Source organism: Anoplophora glabripennis, unplaced genomic scaffold (genome assembly GCF_000390285.2).
Source record: "Anoplophora glabripennis isolate ALB-LARVAE unplaced genomic scaffold, Agla_2.0 scaffold428, whole genome shotgun sequence".
Lineage (NCBI taxonomy): Eukaryota > Metazoa > Arthropoda > Insecta > Coleoptera > Cerambycidae > Anoplophora > Anoplophora glabripennis.
The window spans coordinates 45204-65776 of record NW_019416528.1 but is presented as its reverse complement, the minus strand read 5'-3'; positions in this window follow the sequence as shown (position 1 = coordinate 65776).

Genomic DNA, 20573 nt, shown 5'->3' with positions numbered 1-20573 from the left:
AGAGTGGAGTTTTGTCAGTGGATGCAGATGAAATGCCATCAGGACCGTCATTTCCTCGATAAAGTCTTGTTTACAGACGAGGCAGGATTTACGCGTGAAGGAGTGGTAAATTTTCATAACAATCATATTTGGTCAGATGAAAATCCTCACGCGATTTTCGAAGCTCGATTCCAAGATAAGTTTTCCATTAATGTTTGGGCAGGTATTATAGGAAATAGGTTACTAGGACCATATGTTATGCCGCATCGTTTAGATGGGCCCGCATACTTACATTTTCTACAAAACACTTTACCAGTTTTGCTCGAAGATTTGCCTTATGGATTAAGATTAGAAACATTTTTTATGCACGATGGGGCTCCAGCCCACTTCAGTTTATTAGTTCGACAATATCTAAATCAGACTTATCCAGATCGGTGGATTGGACGAGGTGGACCCGTAGCTTGGCCTCCCCGTTCGCCGGATCTTAATCCGTTAGACTATTTTCTATGGGGTTATTTAAAACACTTAGTTTATTCAGTGCCTGTTGACAGTGTACAACAACTGGAACAAAGAGTCATTCATTGTTGCCAAGAAATACGGAATATGCAAGGTGTTTTTCAACGAGTTAAACGTTCAATGAGAAATCGTTTAGCCAGTTGCATTGAAATGAATGGACATCACTTCCAACACTTGCTGTAACTAAAGAAGTAACATTCAGGTTTAATAATAAGTCACTAGTATTATTTGTTTCTGTATTGTTCCCCTTTTTTTTTTTAATTATAAATCTGTTTTCCATTTACCGTTTCTTTTTTATCACTATTTAACAATACCTGACAGGTTTTCTACAAGAATACCTTTTTTATGTCATTTATACCGCGGAATCAGAATTTCTAAAGAAAACTGCAAAAATATGACGTTTAATAAAAATGTGAACAAATTAAATCGAGGCCTCCCCTGTCGGTACGCCCCTGATTAAAATAATAATTTAGTAAAAACACTGAAAAGTACCTACTATTAAAGGCAATTCATATGCCAAAATTCAGATGGCTATCTGAAACGGTTCCAGAGATATAAAATAAAACCTATATCCCGGTGCAATCTTTGAATCGCCATAGCAACCTTATGACGCATTTGCGGACCTATGTTCATATGAACTTTTCTTCATAGTTTAACATGTAGAATCACCCCTAGAATTATTCGAACGGTATTTCCGGACACCCTGTATACAGGGCATGGCTTGCGTCGCGCATCTGCAACTCTCGTGGCCAATGCTGGAGTGGATATTACAACACCCAAACATCACGATGGATGGAAGTCATCTACCGTGGTAGAAGGTTATATAGAAGAGTCAATTTCCAGCAAAATTGATATTGCTAAAAAGATAGAAAGGGTGCAGAATCCTGAAGCAAGCACAAGCAAAGGGGCAACCTGTTCTATAAATTTACTAGAATCACAAAATGATTCCAATAATCCTTTGGCATCAAATTACGGCTTTACCATAAATGTTAATGTTAATTGTAATAAGTAGGTAGATTGTGTTTGTAGCTTTTAGGTTATTTGTTGACTTATTACTGTTTCAAATTGGTTTTCTAATACAAACTAGAAAAATAAACCAAACATTTGTCTTTTTATGATTTCTATAAGTCACTAGTGGGTTATAAGTCATAACTTACTAGTGACTAGTGACTTATAGGTCACATTATTCCTTTAAAACCAAATAAAATATAGTGTTGGATAAAGAAAATAACATCCCATTTAAAAATAAGGGTGTCCAAAAATGGGTAACCGAGTTATAGCTCAGGGCCTTTATTATAATCAAACAGACTGTACCTATATGAGAACAAAATGGAAAATAATTAAATAAGAGAAATAAGAATGATATCATGAAACAACAAGAGTTGATCTTGAAATAACTTAGAACATGGCTTTCAAATCCAAGATGGTGGCCCCCATTGACTCAAACCTGTAACAAAATTCCACCAACTCTTAATCGAAACGTTTTTTTTTTGTGCTGAGTATGTCTTAGAAATGTATTTCACATAAAGCATCCAAGACGCTCTAGATGGAGCAGTAATACTCGAGATAATTACGTTAAATTGTAGAAATATTCCCTTAAAACTTCTCATTTCACCCTTGGCGTTCCCATTAAGTTTGGAATAGTTTTGACCTGTAGCTGTAGAGAGATAACACGAAAACAGACCGCTGTCATGCAGATTAATTACAGCAGGTTAAACTAATTACGCTAGAGAGAAGTGTTATTATAGGCCGAGTTAAATTGACGAATACATTATTGCATAAATCGTGATAAAAAACTTACAATTTTCTTTCCCGAAGCCTACTGCATACAATGGGTCGAATTTAAATCGATATAACATTTATATGTATTCGTATTTATACGAAGTGAAGCAAGGTTAAGTAAATTCACCCTTGTCGCGGTTGAGGAATCGAAAAAGTTTATTGAAATAACTGAGCTGAATCAGGAAAAGGGAATTGCTAGCCTGTTATTTATTTTTTCTGTTCAGGATGTTCGGGGTGTCTACTGTAGCGTTCTTGATGGGTTTGAGTTTTTGTTGGCATGTATACCTACAGCTCAGTACGTTTTATCATAATCAGAATTTAATAAATACATATAAAACATTAAAATAACACTAACATTACATTTTTCAAATGGAACACCCTGTATATTATTGGTCTATTTTATTCACATATCAGTCCACTTCAACTTTTATTAAGCATGTTCTATATATAAAATTGTTAGTTTTTAAGATATACTGAAAAATCTTAATTTTTATTATTTTATAGAATTCCACAAATAAATATTAACTAATAAAATTAACTCAAAATGAAATGATAAATTATGAACTGACAGGTTGACACAATGTGACAATTTTTTCAAAAGCCTTTTCGTGCGACCGAAAATAATAAAAATTAGGTTTCTCCCAGAAATGTTGCTATATCTTAAAAACTAACAACTTTAGGTGTAGAACATACTTAATAAAAGTTGAAGTGGACTGATATGTGAATAAAATAGAACAATAAAATACAGGGTGTTCCATTTGAAAAATTTTAGAAAATCAAGTTTGAATATTCTTAAAATGATAGTATTATAAAAAATGCTGTGTATAAAATATCGATATTAGCTTTTTGCTCCAAGTGTTAGTAGTTGAAAGTTAATACAACTTCTTCGATGTCATGTTTTGTCCAAAATTCGAAGAATTTTCTACATAACTTGGCAACCCCGCACTAAAATGTTAAACTGTTTATATTGCCATATACAGAATTTTCTCAGAAATCCATATCTTTAAAAACATATAGGGTGTTCCATTTGAAAAATGTAATATTTGGCGTGTCCCGTTTTTACTCATCGCCCTGTGTGTTTCAAATTAATTTTGTCCTTTAGGTTTTTTGATTCTGTACAACTTTTATTCAAACTTTTTCTGTATTATGAATAACAAGGGAGTTATTTTACGTTCTCACACCAATGGCCCACCCTGTATACAGGGTGTCTCACATTTAAATAGCAGGACTTCAGGAATCAGTAGAAGACCTCATTTTGAGTCTAAAAGTTCCTATATATATGGGTCCTAAAACGCTTTGTTTCTGAGATACAGGGCGTTCAATTTTATTTTTGTTTTATTTATTTATTTTTTAACTAAATAACCGCTGACAAAAAAAATCATCATGTTGCGGCGAAAGACTTAGTATTTAAGGGCAAATAATTTGACACAGAAAATCATCGCATATTAGTTCCAGTGGTGGAGATAGAGGGGTCTCTATGCATATTTTTATAAAAAAAAGTATAGCCGATTTGATATTTTCCAAATGTTTTCGAAAAATATGAAAGAGCATTCAATTTTACCCAGAAAAGGCCCTCTTGTCCAAAGTCGATAGGAGGTGGCGTTTTCAAGAAAAACCGAAAATACTGTTTAGAAGTCAAATTAAGAAAAACCGAAAATACTGTTTAGAAATCAAATCAGACTTGAAATGTCATTCTAATATTGACATTTGCGCTTATTTTATTATAGTTTCTAATTGTGTGTAGAGTATTAAAAAAAATTGCAACAAATTCAAAATGCCGTTTAAGTTTACGAACCAAGAATACGCAGATATTCACTTCGTATACGGGTTTGCCAATGGGAACTCGGCAGAAGCTGCTAGGGAATATCGGAGACGATTTCCTAATAGAAGACAGCCGCATCCACACGTTTTTATTAATATTCATCAACGTTTCGCTAATGACGGATTGAATCTGGTCCATAGGGATCGCAACATAATTAACGTTAATATTGGCAGAAATAGGAGGAATCAGCGAATCTTGCACGAATTTGACAGAGATCCCACGACGAGTACCAGAAAAATTTCCAGGATTATTGGTGTTTCCAGGTGCACTATTTCTAGAACATTAAGACGAGATCATAGACATCCCTACCACTTACAACCTGTTCAGGGTTTACGTCCGGGTGACGAGGAACATAGAATAGCTTTTTCTCGGTGGATTCTTAACTCAATTGAAAACGACGGAAATTTTTTATCACACATATTATGGACCGACGAGTCATGTTTTACTCGTCGAGGTGTGACAAATTTACACAATCAGCATGAGTGGGCACATGAAAACCCGCATGCAATCAGACCACGAAATTTTCAGCACGAATTTAGTGTTAATATTTGGCTCGGCGTTTATAACAATTGTCTTTTCGGCCCTTACATCTTACCTCAACGACTGAATTCTGCGAATTTCTTAGAGTTCTTAGAGACCGAGAGTGCCAACATGTGGGAGGAAATTCCTCTGAATTTAAGAATGCGAGCATGGTTTCAACTTGATGGCTGTCCAGCTCATTTTGGCCGAAATGTCAGGAACTGGTTGAACACCCACTTTCCCGAAAAATGGATTGGCCGCGGGGGTATCGTTGCATGGCCTCCCCGATCCCCTGATCTGACACCCCTAGATTTTTTCCTCTGGGGTTTTATTAAAGAGAGAGTTTATACCACTACTGTGGACACAAGGGATGAACTTATTCGTCGGATTCGGAACGCATGCAGTGAAATCAGAGACAATAACTTAATTCAAATGAGACGTTCTATTCAGCGTCGGTGTCAGTTATGTATCGAAGAAAATGGTTTACATTTCGAACATTTGCTTTGATGTAATATGGTTTTCGTTATTTATTTTTGTATTTATTTTCATTTAATTAATTAAAAACAATTTTAACCGAATTTTTGAACTACATATTTAATTTAGTTGTAACACAATGTTTAAAAATTATTATTTGACTTCTAAACAGTATTTTCGGTTTTTCTTGAAAACGCCACCTCCTATCGACTTTGGACAAGAGGGCCTTTTCTGGGTAAAATTGAATGCTCTTTCATATTTTTCGAAAACATTTGCAAAATATCAAATCGGCTATACTTTTTTTTATAAAAATATGCATAGAGACCCCTCTATCTCCACCACTGGAACTAATATGCGATGATTTTCTGTGTCAAATTATTTGCCCTCAAATACTAAGTCTTTCGCCGCAACATGATGATTTTTTTTGTCAGCGGTTATTTAGTTAAAAAATAAATAAATAAAACAAAAATAAAATTGAACGCCCTGTATCTCAGAAACGAAGCGTTTTAGGACCCATATATATATATAGGAACTTTTAGACTCAAAATGAGGTCTTCTACTGATTCCTGAAGTCCTGCTATTTAAATGTGAGACACCCTGTATAGGTATATCAGTTTCAAACTTATATCACGGCTCAGCTCGGCGTCCAGAGCAGTAAAATAGAGTTGTAAAAAAACAATTTCTAGACGATGAAGTCATTTTAATAAAAAAAAGCTCGATCCCGTTCTATATAAAACTTTTTGTTGAAGACTGTTTATTGTAAATTTCTCTTAAACTTTTCCATGAAGGAGAAATAAAAAATAATAACGCAGCTTTTTCAATTTCTAGTATTTTTTCCCAGATATGTCGCTGACAACCTTTACCAACGAACGAAAATGTTCGGTACTATATTCTGAAGAGTCAAATTCGCAACCTCTTCAATTCAAATTTATTTTATCTTCTACGTATTGCCAAAAGTAATATATTTTATGTCATACATAACATTACCAGTTATTACTGGAAAGACATTTTCATGAAATATTTCTACTGGAGGAAATGGAAAACATTTTTAAAGCAGATTTTGTCATATTTCGCATAGAAGCTATTAGTACATACCTACATATGACTCTATACACACTCGCAATTACACCCAAAGCGTCTGCAAAGGCAATGGAAAAGTTAAAAGGTTTTTGTGGCTTTTCTACAGCGATTCATTTGCAATTAGTTCTTTCGCGATGCTGCAGATAAAAACTACGTTCACATCACAAATCCATTTTGCGTTTTGGGTATAATAATATATACAGGGTGGCCTAATTTACTCTTTAGCAACTACTCACCCGACTCGGCAACTTTAAACCCCAATATTTGAAGAATCATTGAGAAAAGTGGATAGAATCCATATACGAAGTATATCGAGTACTTCAGCTTCCACCCTGTATAGAATGAGACAGGTTTTATAAGTAAAGGTTATTGATATTGTTGTTGTTTGTTGTTGTTGATCTTGTGGATTGCCTCTGGTAGTATTCTAACCCAACTTTTACAGTTCTGCTGAAGTCATTTCGATAGGAATAAATTAAGGAGGTATATCGGGGTCCGAGGGAAGTGAGGAGCGCAGGGGGTGTACTATGCTTTTCTTATGTGACTAAAGCCCGTTGCCAATTTGAAAAAATTAAATTATATTGAAATTATTTGCGATAAACATTATCTATATAGCAAAGAAATCTATTCATATGCACATAGCATACATATTGACTAATTAACAACATAAAAATATCATATTTAAGTAGTTTTAAATTATATTTAATGAACGCATAAAGACTATGTAGATGTGGCAACAGCGCTAATAATTGACTAGCAGTTGTACACACTGCGAACCTACAGACCTCGGACATCGGAGATATTGCGCGTCAAATTCGGGTAAAGATGCGTACGCGTTCAAAAATGTATTGTGTGTAAACTATGTACAATATAATTATTATATATAGCAAATATATCGTATTATCCTCGCGAAGATTTGTATCCTTTATTTAAAATCCGTAAATCATGTGAACTGGTAAAACAACGAGAATTATGAATTATGTTAATTTAGTCCAAGTCAAAGAAAATGTTGGATGCAATTTTGAAGGTTCTGTGATAGAAATTACATTATTACTCACTGTTCGTGTTTTTAATCTGTATTTTAGTAATGTTACAAAAGTTTTGCAACTATAACTAATTCTTTTGATATAAAGTATGCTGAGAAATATTTATGTTCCTTTGTTATTCCGTGCAAATGCTTTTATCTCAAGTATTACTAATTATATTAATCAAGTAAAGAAAACTTTATGTAACCCTAAATATTGCTGGGTAATGATTACGATGTTTTTATAAACCATTAAATATATTAAAAGGATTTATCAACTGTATTTTTTATTCCAATAAATATATCACAGCTTCCTAGTCTTTTTTAATTAATCTAGTTTTTTAAAAACATTACAAAAAATCATCTGTTGTGGATAATTTATTGTTGATAACAATGTACATGGGATTTAGGAAAAATGTATATGTTTGAAATCAATTTCGTTTTTATCAAGTCTTTCAAATGTATTCCCTCCTTGCTGTCAGCTGATTGCGACGTTGCCACATTAATCCTCAAGTCAGACAGAAATGCAATTATTGGTTTCTGTTTCTAATTAATACAGCTGTACTATGTTCAAAACTTACATTAGTTTTACATCAAAAATAAGATAATACTGTGTACTATCTATGGAAAAGTTTTGTTTCACAATTTCTACATTTTTTTCTCAGTTATGGGCAAAAAAAGAGCCGCACCGTCCATCTTCGCCATATAAACCTATGTTAAAATGAACAACTTTCAACAACAATATCTCAAAATCTAGATTCAAAAAAAATTTCAAAAAAATATGACGCACAGAGGGAGCACTGGGTAATACGCTATATAAATTTCAAGTACATCTGTGCATTTGAGTAAACCCGATATACCTCCTTAAACTACAAACTTTTGTGGGAAACTAATTTATTTCTGTATACGGCGATATTTTTTTCTCATTTATCATAACATTACCAAATCTGTCTTCATTCCCATTGCTGATGTTTCAGATATTGATTGCGAGGAACCTTTTGAACGAATGCTTTCAAATTGAATTATCTTAATCTTTTCTCGAGCCTAAAAAGACGTTTATTTGGATCATCTCCAGTTTGTAACTCAATATCTTAATGAAGCCGACATTTGCTTCCTACACAGGTCCGGGGATCAATAGCTTTGTCGAAAGCGCCGGCCCTTATTTGCTACAATAAATGTTTGTCGTAACTTTTCCTCCATTAAAGTTTTCAGAGTTCTTCAACAATTTCTCTTCATTTTTTAAAATATGTTATGTTCTTTTAAAACATTTAGAAATTTTATTTGTGTTATAATTAATCCTCTTTGGAAGCACCAAGCTCTATTGCTTGAACAACATTTATTTGATGTAATTATAATAAGAAAGAAATTTATTTATTTTGGTACGTTACGGTTCGAGTTTATTTTCGACCAAAAAGCGACCCCAGTCTCCTTGAACTTGAAGCTTTTCAAATAAAATATTTATCCTCATCCAAACAAGGCCCTTATTAAATAAATAAAATTCTGCGTTTAGATATTAATCCTTTTTTCCCGTTGTACATTAAAGTTGTACTCGGTTGGATAAGTTCTCCATTTAAAAATTTAAGATCGTATTATCAGGGATAACAATCCAAACGTTAAACAGCTTCGAAAAGCGATTTTTAAGGAGGTATATCGGGGTCAGAGGGAAGTGAGGAGCGCAGGGGGTCCTATGCTTTTCTTATGGGACTAAAATCCGCTGCCAATATGAAAAAATTAAATTCTATTGAAATTATTTGCGATAAACATTATCTATACAGCAAATAAATCTACTCATATGCATATAGCATACGCATTGAAAATTAACAACATAAAAATATCATATTTAAGTAGTTTTAAATTATATTTAATGAACGCATAAAGACTATGTAGATGTGGCAACAACGCTAATAATTGACTAGCAGTTGTACACACTGCGAACTTACAGACCTCGGATATCGGAGATATTGCGCGTCAAATTCAGGTAAAGATGCGTACGCGTTCAAAAATGTATTGTGTGTAAACTATGTACAATATAATTATTATATATAGCAAATATATCGTATTATCCTCGCGAAGATTTGTATCCTTTATTTAAAATCCGTAAATCATGTGAACTGGTAAAACAACGAGAATTATGTTAATTTAGTTCTAAAGAAATGAAATGACACTCGCGCCCATCTCTCGTCCAAGTCAAAGAAAATGTTGGATGCAATTTTGAAGGTTCTGTGATAGAAATTACATTATTACTCACTGTTCGTGTTTTTAATCTCTATTTTAGTAATGTTACAAAAGTTTTGCAACTATAACTAATTTTTTAGATATAAAGTTTGCTGAGAAATATTTATGTTCCTTTGTTATTCCGTACAAATGCTTTTATCTCAAGTATTACTAATTATATTAATCAAGTAAAGAAAACTTTATGTAACCCTAAATATTGCTGGGTAATGATTACGATGTTTTTATAAACCATTAAATATATTAAAAGGATTTATCAACTGTATTTTTTATTCCAATAAATATATCACAGCTTCCTAGTCTTTTTTAATTAATCTAGTTTTTTAAAAACATTACAAAAAATCATCTGTTGTGGATAATTTATTGTTGATAACAATGTACATGGGATTTAGGAAAAATGTATATGTTTGAAATCAATTTCGTTTTTATCAAGTCTTTCAAATGTATTCCCTCCTTGCTGTCAGCTGATTGCGACGTTGCCACATTAATCCTCAAGTCAGACAGAAATGCAATTATTGGTTTCTGTTTCTAATTAATACAGCTGTACTATGTTCAAAACTTACATTAGTTTTACATCAAAAATAAGATAATACTGTGTACTATCTATGGAAAAGTTTTGTTTCACAATTTCTACATTTTTTTCTCAGTTATGGGCAAAAAAAGAGCCGCACCGTCCATCTTCGCCATATAAACCTATGTTAAAATGAACAACTTTCAACAACAATATCTCAAAATCTAGATTCAAAAAAAATTTCAAAAAAATATGACGCACAGAGGGAGCACTGGGTAATACGCTATATAAATTTCAAGTACATTTGTGCATTTGAGTAAACCCGATATACCTCCTTAATAATCCGTGAATTGATGAGATAGTAACCCCACTTTATACCTGGATATTTCTTTGTTCGAGTAGATATAGCTCTGCTACTTTTGACAACGCTGAGGTGAAATACAAAAAAAAAGAGTTGTGCACTCTACTGGGTGTTCTCGAACTATAAGATAATGTGTGTAAATAGTTATATATTGTCATTTTGTCTATATTCTGTATATTTTATGTTTATTATAGCTAATAATAATAATAATAATAAATGTCTTTATTTAAAAGTATATAGATTACAAGGTGAAGTCTAGCTTATGGCTGTTCGAGATTTCTAAATTTAAAAATTAAAATTTCAAACGAAGTTAAAGTATAATTAATACATAATTATAATACATATTTACAGCGCGATAAAAAAAACGTTATACAAATTAAGTAATATGAGTCTTTCATTATATACATTTATTCTAATAATACTGCAAGTAAATACCGAGTCAAACTTTTACCGCACCTTATAAATATTTTATATTATGAAAATAAACCTTAGTTGTAATTTTTAATTAGTTGTAGCCATTGTTGTACGTTTGTGGAATATTCATGATGTCCTACATAAAGTTCCCTAATTTAATTCTGATTTATTCTTTCCAAACTTTGGGCATCTCATCTTTATTTTAACTATAATAATAAATTAATCCAATAATTCGTCACTGAGAACTTTTCAGTAATGTTTTACAGATCACGGTTGCAAATATTTATTACTTTCTCCTTTTGATACTTAACATTGCAATATATTTTTAAGCTTTTTATTAACAACAAGAGATCTAAAATTAATTGAAAACAAAAATTTTAAAGTGCTATTAGTGATACGCCAAAAGAGAGATAAAGATGTTAAGCTAATCCAAACTGTTTCCGTACTAAACCGGACCACGCAGCACAGCCACCCGCTGAGTTTCCATAGTCTGTGTACGAACGTCAACCCAATTCAGCCATAGAACAGTAACTAGCGTTCGGAATCTGACCAATCTGTGAACATCAAAATTTTATATAATCTTTGTTGCACATGTACTTTTAGGGTGTTCTACCTAATAGGGAATCTTCTGTAACTCTGTAACTCTCAAATTTATAAAAAATGTTTTTAACAAAAAGTTGTCTGGAATCATGTGGGCCATGTAACTGTAACACCCTGTATATTATTTACAGGGTGTTCTATTTAAAATAACAAACCTATATAGCGCCCACGCGAAATGGAACACCCTGTATATTTATTGTTAATATCAGCATAAAATAATCGATAAATCCAAATATTTTAAAATTATTTCCCGAGTTATATTCTAGTTTTTGTTAATTATAATAATTACAGTGAACAGTGCTACAGGTGTGTAAATGTATAAAATGTTTCGAGTAGTGGTTCATGCAATAATGTTACCCTTGTGTTGCGTTTTTATGTATTTTATCACATTAATATCCCCGAAAGTCTGTCGCGACGGTTCACACCCTGTATACGTCGAGGGACCGGCAAAATACACTTATTTCAAATCAACGAAATTCTCCTTGAAACGCCTAAATGAAATCTAAACAAAATAACGAAATTTCAATCCCACTCCTCCACGTTTTCTTCCTCCCTAACAAAACAATTCGCCCAATCCTAATTCAACGAGATAAATTTAAAAAAGACCAGCCGAAGCGCAACACCTTAAATAAATTCAGTTGTCGAAAAGAAATTGATGGCGCTCCCGGCAGAAATTTATTCCGTGCGTTGCCCCTTACGGTACAATCGCTCCGAGAAAAGCGAATAAAATTTTAATTTCTTAAGCTGAAACGCAGGGCCCGAATATGCTTTTCAATCTGGGATTAATACCAACTACAGCAACTACATTAATAAGAGTTGTGAAAGGTTTCAACTCTGTGTAACTTGATAGTCGAGAATTTCAAAGCCAATGAAATATGAATGAGTAGATAAAACTTTCCACATGTTTCGACGGGTTTAACACCCTTGCTTACTTATTAATAGGGGTCTTAAGTACGTCGTTCATGAATGTTTTATTTCAATTTATTTATTTCTTTTTCAGGTGCTAAGTATTCATTAATGAAGAGCCAAAGCGACTTTGCCAATAGTTAATCAGTTTGAAGGGTAAGTTTATTATTCTTACCTTTATTACTACCACTCTGTTACTGTGACTGAAATGTGTCGACAACAAAGAAACTGTTCTCTCGATGCAGGTAAATCTGAGTTACTTTATTTCCTGAACATTGCTTTTCCGCGAAAACTGTGGGTAACCCATTTTCGGCGTCTCTGGATTGTTAATACATAAATTTACTCGTTTCCACTTCCACCCCAAAGTATCTAATTAATTATAAATACCCAAGTAACTCACGCACCCGGACATGTAGGTGAAACAGGAGTAATCCTAATAAGTAATTACTATCGCGCTCTAACTAGCAGCCGGTTGTCATACTTAACAAACGACGGAAACTTCGTCAAATCCTCTATTTATACGCGAACTACAAAGTGGCATATCTCATTCTGACGGAGCCACTGTACTAGAAAGAGTACTAGTTTGTATAAGTTTAGATTGTGGTTGCGAGATTTCATTCTGCACACCTTCGAACGGGTCAAATTTTAACGCTTCTAACACCTATTCACACTTGCATTTTGTTCATTCCTATTTCAGAAATAATTTATAACATCCTAGAGGTTGAATAATTAGTTGTTTGGTTTTCAGTTTCTGCATTGACAAAGACAAATGCATCAAACTAGCTTCGGAAGTTCAGAAGTGTGAAGGGTTCTCCTGAAACATAGATTGTGTAAGGGCACCACTATATCTATTCAAACTATACATAGACATTTATTCGTTAGATATTATTTCGAGTTTTGAGACAAGAGGACAGTCAATAAAAGAACAAATTTTAAAAATAATTTAATAGTATTTAAAACTTTTTCATTTTTACAACAATGATGGAAAAACTTTAACATTTACAATATTCTTGCAAAGTAACAGAAAAAACATGCATTAGTGCTCAATTGATTTGTACATTTGTCTGACCAAGGACAACGGGGGTTAATTACCGTAAAAATAAGCTCTATTTAATGTAAAAAGAGCGAATTCCCGAGCCGCTTTTGCCTGACCCTGTGACAATTTATTTATAACGCTTTTTTGTTAGTTACAAAGGGCAACTTAAATTCAACTTTTTGAAATTTTTCTTCTTCGATACATTTCTTCAAATATTATCACAAATGAGTAAAATTATCAAGATGTTCAATACTGAGGGAAAATGTACTCAATAATTTCACTCGGTGGATTCACTCAAGACCTTTCTGCTTTCTCTCAGACCGATTTATGTACAGTGTACAAAACCGCAACTGTTGGATAAAATATATTCATTAAAATCACGTTGTTACATTTGATTTAACGTGTTCTAACTTATTCTGAGGCATCGGAATGAAACTACGCCCTCTGTCTTACTAAGAGGCAACGAACGAAGCATTTTACAAATTAGCATATTAGGCGAGTGTTCCAGCGACGATATGTAAGTCGACCATATCTATTATACTTATTTGCCATTACAATTGCAAATCCTGTTTTATGCCATAAGCAGAGTGCAAAGGGGGATTGGCTGTAAGGCAATGAAAATTTAAGTGGAAATTGTAGGGGCGTTTTTCTTGACAAATTTATTTCAACATGCAATTTTCGAATCGTTTCCGGTTAATTTAACTTTCGGAAGACTTCCGTGTCCTTTGGGCAAATATCGAAATATTGGGAGCTCGATGAAAATGGGAAATTTGGGATGTTCTATGTTTCTGTAAATTCAATTACGTTTTGATCAAAATTTGATGTCACTGTTTAAATTAAACCGTATATTGTTTTTCTGTCTCTTTATACGCGTTTTAACATGTAAATAATATATAGTATATATATTTGTAAAATATTAATATTTATTGCTTTTTATTTTTATTAAATTCGTGCCAGTTATTAATTATGGTTTGCATTAAATCATTTATAATTGCCAACAGTGAAATATAGTAATACAAATGATCAGAATTGCTATTCGCTGAAATATACATAATTAATTCCGGGAATATTTATAGGCAATTTAAAATTTGTAAATATTAAAACACATACTTATATTTAAATAGGTTATCCAAATACGTGCCCATATGAAATTTATATGTTTAATTTACTTTTAATTTTCCAGGACTTTTGCAATCTATATTAATTTGAAACGTTCAAGTAAAAAATCTCGCGCTCGAAAGTATGACTGGATATACCTTAAGTTATAGGTAATTTAATTGCCTACAAGATAAAATGACTAATTTTCCGAAAGGTCATCTAGATTTTCGTGGGCAGTAAAAAAAAGTTAAGAAACACGTAAATTTGCTACTTACTTATAATTTTGCCAACTTACACTTCTTTTTAGCTTAGACCAGGGCGGATTTGTTTTGAGGTGAATGTGAGAGGGGGCAAGCAAAGTTTTTCTGGATTACCTTCAATACAACTCACATAGTAAAAGTGTAAACCCTTAATCTGGACGAGGTCCGGAACATTTTCAAAATTGCAAAAATGTTTAAAAAATTTTTAAAAATACCTATTTTATCTGAGTGTTTTACTTATATCTTGGAACCTATGTATTTTGGAACAATACTGAACTGAATTTTGCACAATATACTCAAGTTAAAAATGTTTAAATTTATTACTCATGTTGCAAAATGGCAATAATTGATGAAAAAAAGGCAAAATAATCAAGTTTTTTGGATAATTTTTTAAAAATATTCTAGTAGTACTTTTATTAAGTCCAGTTTTGTTTCTGTTGACTCATTAACGGATACAGGCACTGCATTGTTTCAACTGAATCAGTTCACAGAAGCAGAGGTGATTTCAGCCTTAAAAAAATCAAACCCAAAAATACTATGGGCCCAGATAAAATCCCTGCATTTGTACTTAATGATTGTGCCTGTGTTTTAGCTATACCTGTACCTCTTACCATCTTGTTTAATTTGTCTATTAGATGTAATACTTATCCTAGTGTATTAAAAACCTCTACAGTAATTCCTGTTTATAAAATTATAGACCTATAACAATTATCAATAATTTTTCTAAAGCTTATGAGTTTCTTCTTTACGATTTTATTTTTTCTTTTGCAAAGAATCGAATAAGTGAATATCAACATGGTTTTTTTAAGGGCAGATCCACCACATCTTCTGTATATAACTCAATATATTTCGGGTGTTTTTGATTCGAATTTGCAAGTAGATGTAATATGCACCGAATTCACAAAGGCTTTTGATCGGCTTGATCATGGTGTTTTATCGACTAAATTAAATAGTTTCGGTTTCTCAAAGGACTTACTACACTTCTTTTTATCTTATTTATTAAATTGGCATGCATTTGTTGAATATCATGGTCGGATGTCGAAAGAATTTGTAGCTATTTCTGGTGTACCGCAAGGATCGGTTCTTGGTCCTCTTTTCTTTAATATGTTCATTAACGATATTTTTTCCTCTTCAATACACTTCCAAAATTCATAGGTTCCAAGATATAAGTAAAAAACTCAGATAAAATAGGTATTTTTTTAAATTTTTTAAACATTTTTGCAATTTTGAAAATGTTCCGGACCTCGTCTAGATTTAGGGATATACACTTTTATTATGTGAGTGCACAAGCAAAAATTAGCTTGCCCCCTCTTACATCCAAAAAGTAAGATATTTCGACAAATCCGCCCTGACCTAGTTACTTTTTTGATATTATCATTATACGTACATTTCCCCGTCATAAACTTTAATTCGACTGGAGTACTATGAATTTATATAGGCGAGCATATCACAGCATTGCTTCAACGAAAGATACTTATTTTCAGCACATAAAAATCGTACAATTCGAAGAATTTATTTTTTTGGAATACTGTATATTTGATTATTTAGTTAAGTTTTTATTATCAACACAAGGATTTGTATATGCATATACTTTGGAGAGACTTTAATAACAAACAATTTTAAGTTTAAACCCGTATTACAAACGTGTGCATACTCTGTTAACAATAACACCCACACAGTCCATGAATGATATTTAATATTCCGCAGTTAGGCGACTTTCCATTCTGGGTCTGGCAATTACCGTACCCAGCTATGCGTTATTCGCCGATCTAATAGAAGAGGAATTTGATATAACCGAAATCTAATGAATTCATTGGATTTCTGGTCGCCGTGCTCCCTTCAATTCCTAACCTAATAATGCGACTAGATTGAACTCCCTTCTGGCGGTTGTTTGACGGTTGACAGTGCTGTGGGATCGAGGCTATAAATAACTTAACCTAAAACGCAGATTGATGGCATAGGTGTATCTGGCAAGAGTACACTCGCTGTGCAAACCTCGTTATTTGTCATGGGACCAAGACGCTTATTTCGTGGCTTTTGCGAGAATGAATCTCTCATCACTAGTATACGCTATGGACGAAAAATACGTGTTTAAGTGCAGATGCAGTTTATTGTGAAAGAGAAATTGTCCCTTTTTGCTAAAATGTTGGAAATACGATTGCTAAAAAAATGCTAATTTTCAAAAGAAAACTTGGAAATACGGCTATTAAATGTACTCTCGAAAAACAGCACAGCAATCACTACAACAATGTAGTACAAACTGTTTCGAATACAGTCCCGCTTCATAAGAAACCTATAAACTCGCAAAAAGTGTTTCATAACTTTTTGTAAGTACTCACCGCGATAAAATACATGTATTTCAGCAGTTCCAAAACAGTTTTAAACACATTTTTAATTAGCTTTTTTCTCTATGACCTTAAGGTCGTATGTCGGGGTCCGAAGGAAGTGAGGAGCTCAGGGGGGTCCTATGCTTTTCTTATGGGACTAAAACCCGCTACCAACTTGAAAAAATTAAATTCTATTGAAATTATTTGTCATAAACATTATCTATATAGCAAAGAAATCTACTCAAAATACACATAACATACATATTGAAAATTAACAACATAAAAATATCATATTTAAGTAGTTTTAAATTATATTTAATGAACGCATAAACACTATGTAGATGTGGCAACAGCGCTAATAATCGAGTGCGGTTGTACACACTGCGAACTTACAGACCTCGGATATCGGAGATATTGCGCGTCAAATTCAGGTAAAGATGCGTACGCGTTCAAAAATGTATTGTGTGTAAACTATGTACAATATAATTATTATATATAGGAAATATATCGTATTATCCTCGCGAAAATTTGTATTCTTTATTTAAAATCCGTAAATCGTGTGAACTGGTAAAACAACGACAAAATAATTATGTTAATTTAGTTCTAAAGAAATGAAATGACACTCGCGCCCATCTCGTCCAAGTCAAAGAAAATGTTGGATGCAATTTTTAAGGTTCTGTGATAGAAATTACATTATTACTCACTGTTGTGTTCTTAATCTCTATTTTAGTAATATTACAAAAGTTTTGCAACTATGTGTAACTATTTTTTTAGATATAAAGTTTGCTGAGAAATATTTATGTTCCTTTGTTATTCCGTACAAATGCTTTTATCTCAAGTATTACTAATTATATTAATCAAGTAAAGAAAACTTTATGTAACCCTAAATATTGCTGGGTAATGATTACGATGGTTTTATAAACCATTAAATATATTAAAAAGATTTATCAACTGTATTTTTTATTCCAATAAATATATCACAGCTTCCTAATCTTTTTTAATTAATCTATTTTTTAAAAAATATTAGAAAAAATCATCTGTTGTGGACGGAAGGGAAAAATGTGTATGTTCAACGAAATCAATTTCGTTTTTATCAAGTCTTTCAAATGTATCCCCTCCTTGCTGTCAGCTGATTGCGACGTTGCTACATTAATCCTCAAGTCAGACAGAAATGCAATTATTGGTTTCTGTTTCTAATTAATACAGCTATACTATGTTCAAAACTTACATAAGTTTTACATCAAGAATAAGACAATACTGTTCACTATCTATGGAAAAGTTTTATTTCACAATTTCTACATTTTTTTCTCAGTTATGGAAAAAAAAGCCGCACCGTCCATCTTCGCCATATACACCTATGTTAAAATGAACAACTTTCAACAACAATATGTCAAAATCTATTCAAAAAATATTTCAAAAAAATATGACGCACAGAGGGAGCACTGGCTAATACACTATATTTCATATATACATATATATTTCAAGTACATCTGTGCATTTGAGTAAACCCAATATACCTCCTTAAACTTCCGATACAAGTTTGTGACATCAGTTAACCCAGTTTTTGCTCCTTTTTCACCCCTTTAAATTTTCTGACATAAGTTCATTAACACCCTGTATGTACTTTATATGTATGTCAATCTCTGGTATTGAACTTAGACTCACTTTTAGTTATTTTCGAACCTATACCAAGCACATACTGGTATTCAGAGGCATGCGCCCTGTTTTATTATAAAATCCAAATTTATTTATAAAAATAAACATTTACAATTTACGAGCTAACATAAAACGTTATTGTGGCAGCGCACACGTTATGGGACACACTTAATTTTATGTTTTAGTCCCAGGGCTACTAAAATTATCGTCGAATTTCATCATGAAAAATAATTACTAGGTACGCTTAACGTATGGTTCATAATATAATTAATAATTTCTCGTCGAACATGAATGCTTTTAAAAAGTGTGCGCCTAAATAGGTTTCAGCAGCTATTGATCTTTTAAACCTAATTACAATTTAAAATTAAATTAATAGTGAAAATTGTTGTGTAATAAATATCAGATGTCCAGATATCACTTGGCTGCTTGTTTGAAATATTTTCTGCTTTTCCTAGTAAAATCATGAGCGTTATTTTTGTCTTGTTTTTGTTTAATTTAAAGTAAAAAAAAACGTTCCCGACCTTGCCACGCTTCGTTACGCAAGGCAGTAAGACGAGAAATCTCTTCGTTTAACAGATAAATAGTTAAGCAAAGTCAACTAGAGAGCAGATGGTTAAATATTGATTTATGGATATAGTTATAGTCCTTCCTCGCAATATCCTCGGATAATTCGAGCTGCTTTCTCATCCTGACAAATCAGCTGGGTTGATGTTTAAGACGGAGCCGAGGGTCATCGGTCGTCTCCTGAAGGAGTAGCAATGTAGGTCATTCCCCCCCTCAAGATCTGCTCTCTGTCTCCTTCATGTTATCGCGTCTGGTTCGGTGAATGTAACTGGACTCCTGGTTTATCGCAGACGTTAAGATATAACTAAACTGGTGTAAAAACTAGAGGATATCTATAGCGTCGACGGCCTGAAAAGTTGGTTCATTTCTTTCTAGTGTCTTGACAGATGCCAGTTAATAGTTTATTTTGACATTTTAATCCTATTTCCAGTTTCAAAAAGACATTTTTTCAACACAGGCTAATAAAAACAACTTAGACTTCTTCTAAGTTTATTTGTCCTGTATTTTCTGTCTTTCGAACTTTGAATAACGAACCCAGATTAAGAAATAACTGTTATCGAATCCACTAGAACAACCTGTTTCAGAATAACGTTTTTCTGCTACACATGTTACATCTCTAGTTACATACTTTGAGTGCATACTAAGGGTGATGATGTTATTTATACATATAGTAATTTTTATGTTAAAATATGACGAGAAAATAAATAGCGATTATACTTTTACTTACCTTGTACAATTCCAGTTCTGATTCAGATTCCTCCCAATCTGGATCGTATATAATCTAAAACAAAATAAATTGAAAATTAAAACAATTAAGTAAAAACTGCTTAAAACAAAGAAAATATATATTTTTTGAACCATATACAAATGCATTAATCCAACAATTCAAACTAATACATTAGCTATTGTAATTAGTTATTTCTTTATGTAAACAGAACTGACCAAAAACAAAGCACAGACCATTATGTCTTGAGGAATTGTAGCTTTAACATTTTTATCAATGATTTGTGTCTTAATGCTATTGTTGACAACTTTCAGCAACGTAAAATGTAATCAAGAGGTGCAGTATCAGACAAAAAACAAGCTTGAGTAAAGACCAAATCGGCAATAAATAATAGAACATTCAGGAAACACCATTGAATAGAAATTGTGCATCCGCTTTTGGTGAACGACTAAATTGTTTAATGAGCTGTCCTCACTGACGATCTCTTTATCGAGCGGCAAAGGCCGATGAAACATGGGGGGAATATTTTAGGAGAACATCTGTTTTTGCGCTGAACATATTTTTCTTTGCATGTACTGAATCTGTAAACCGTTTTTTTATCTTTAAAATTCAGCTCGGTCTCTGGCAATTTAATGGCGTAGTAGCAGTAAAATTTATAATCTGGTACGTAATAATTTGAAAAAGTGAGTAT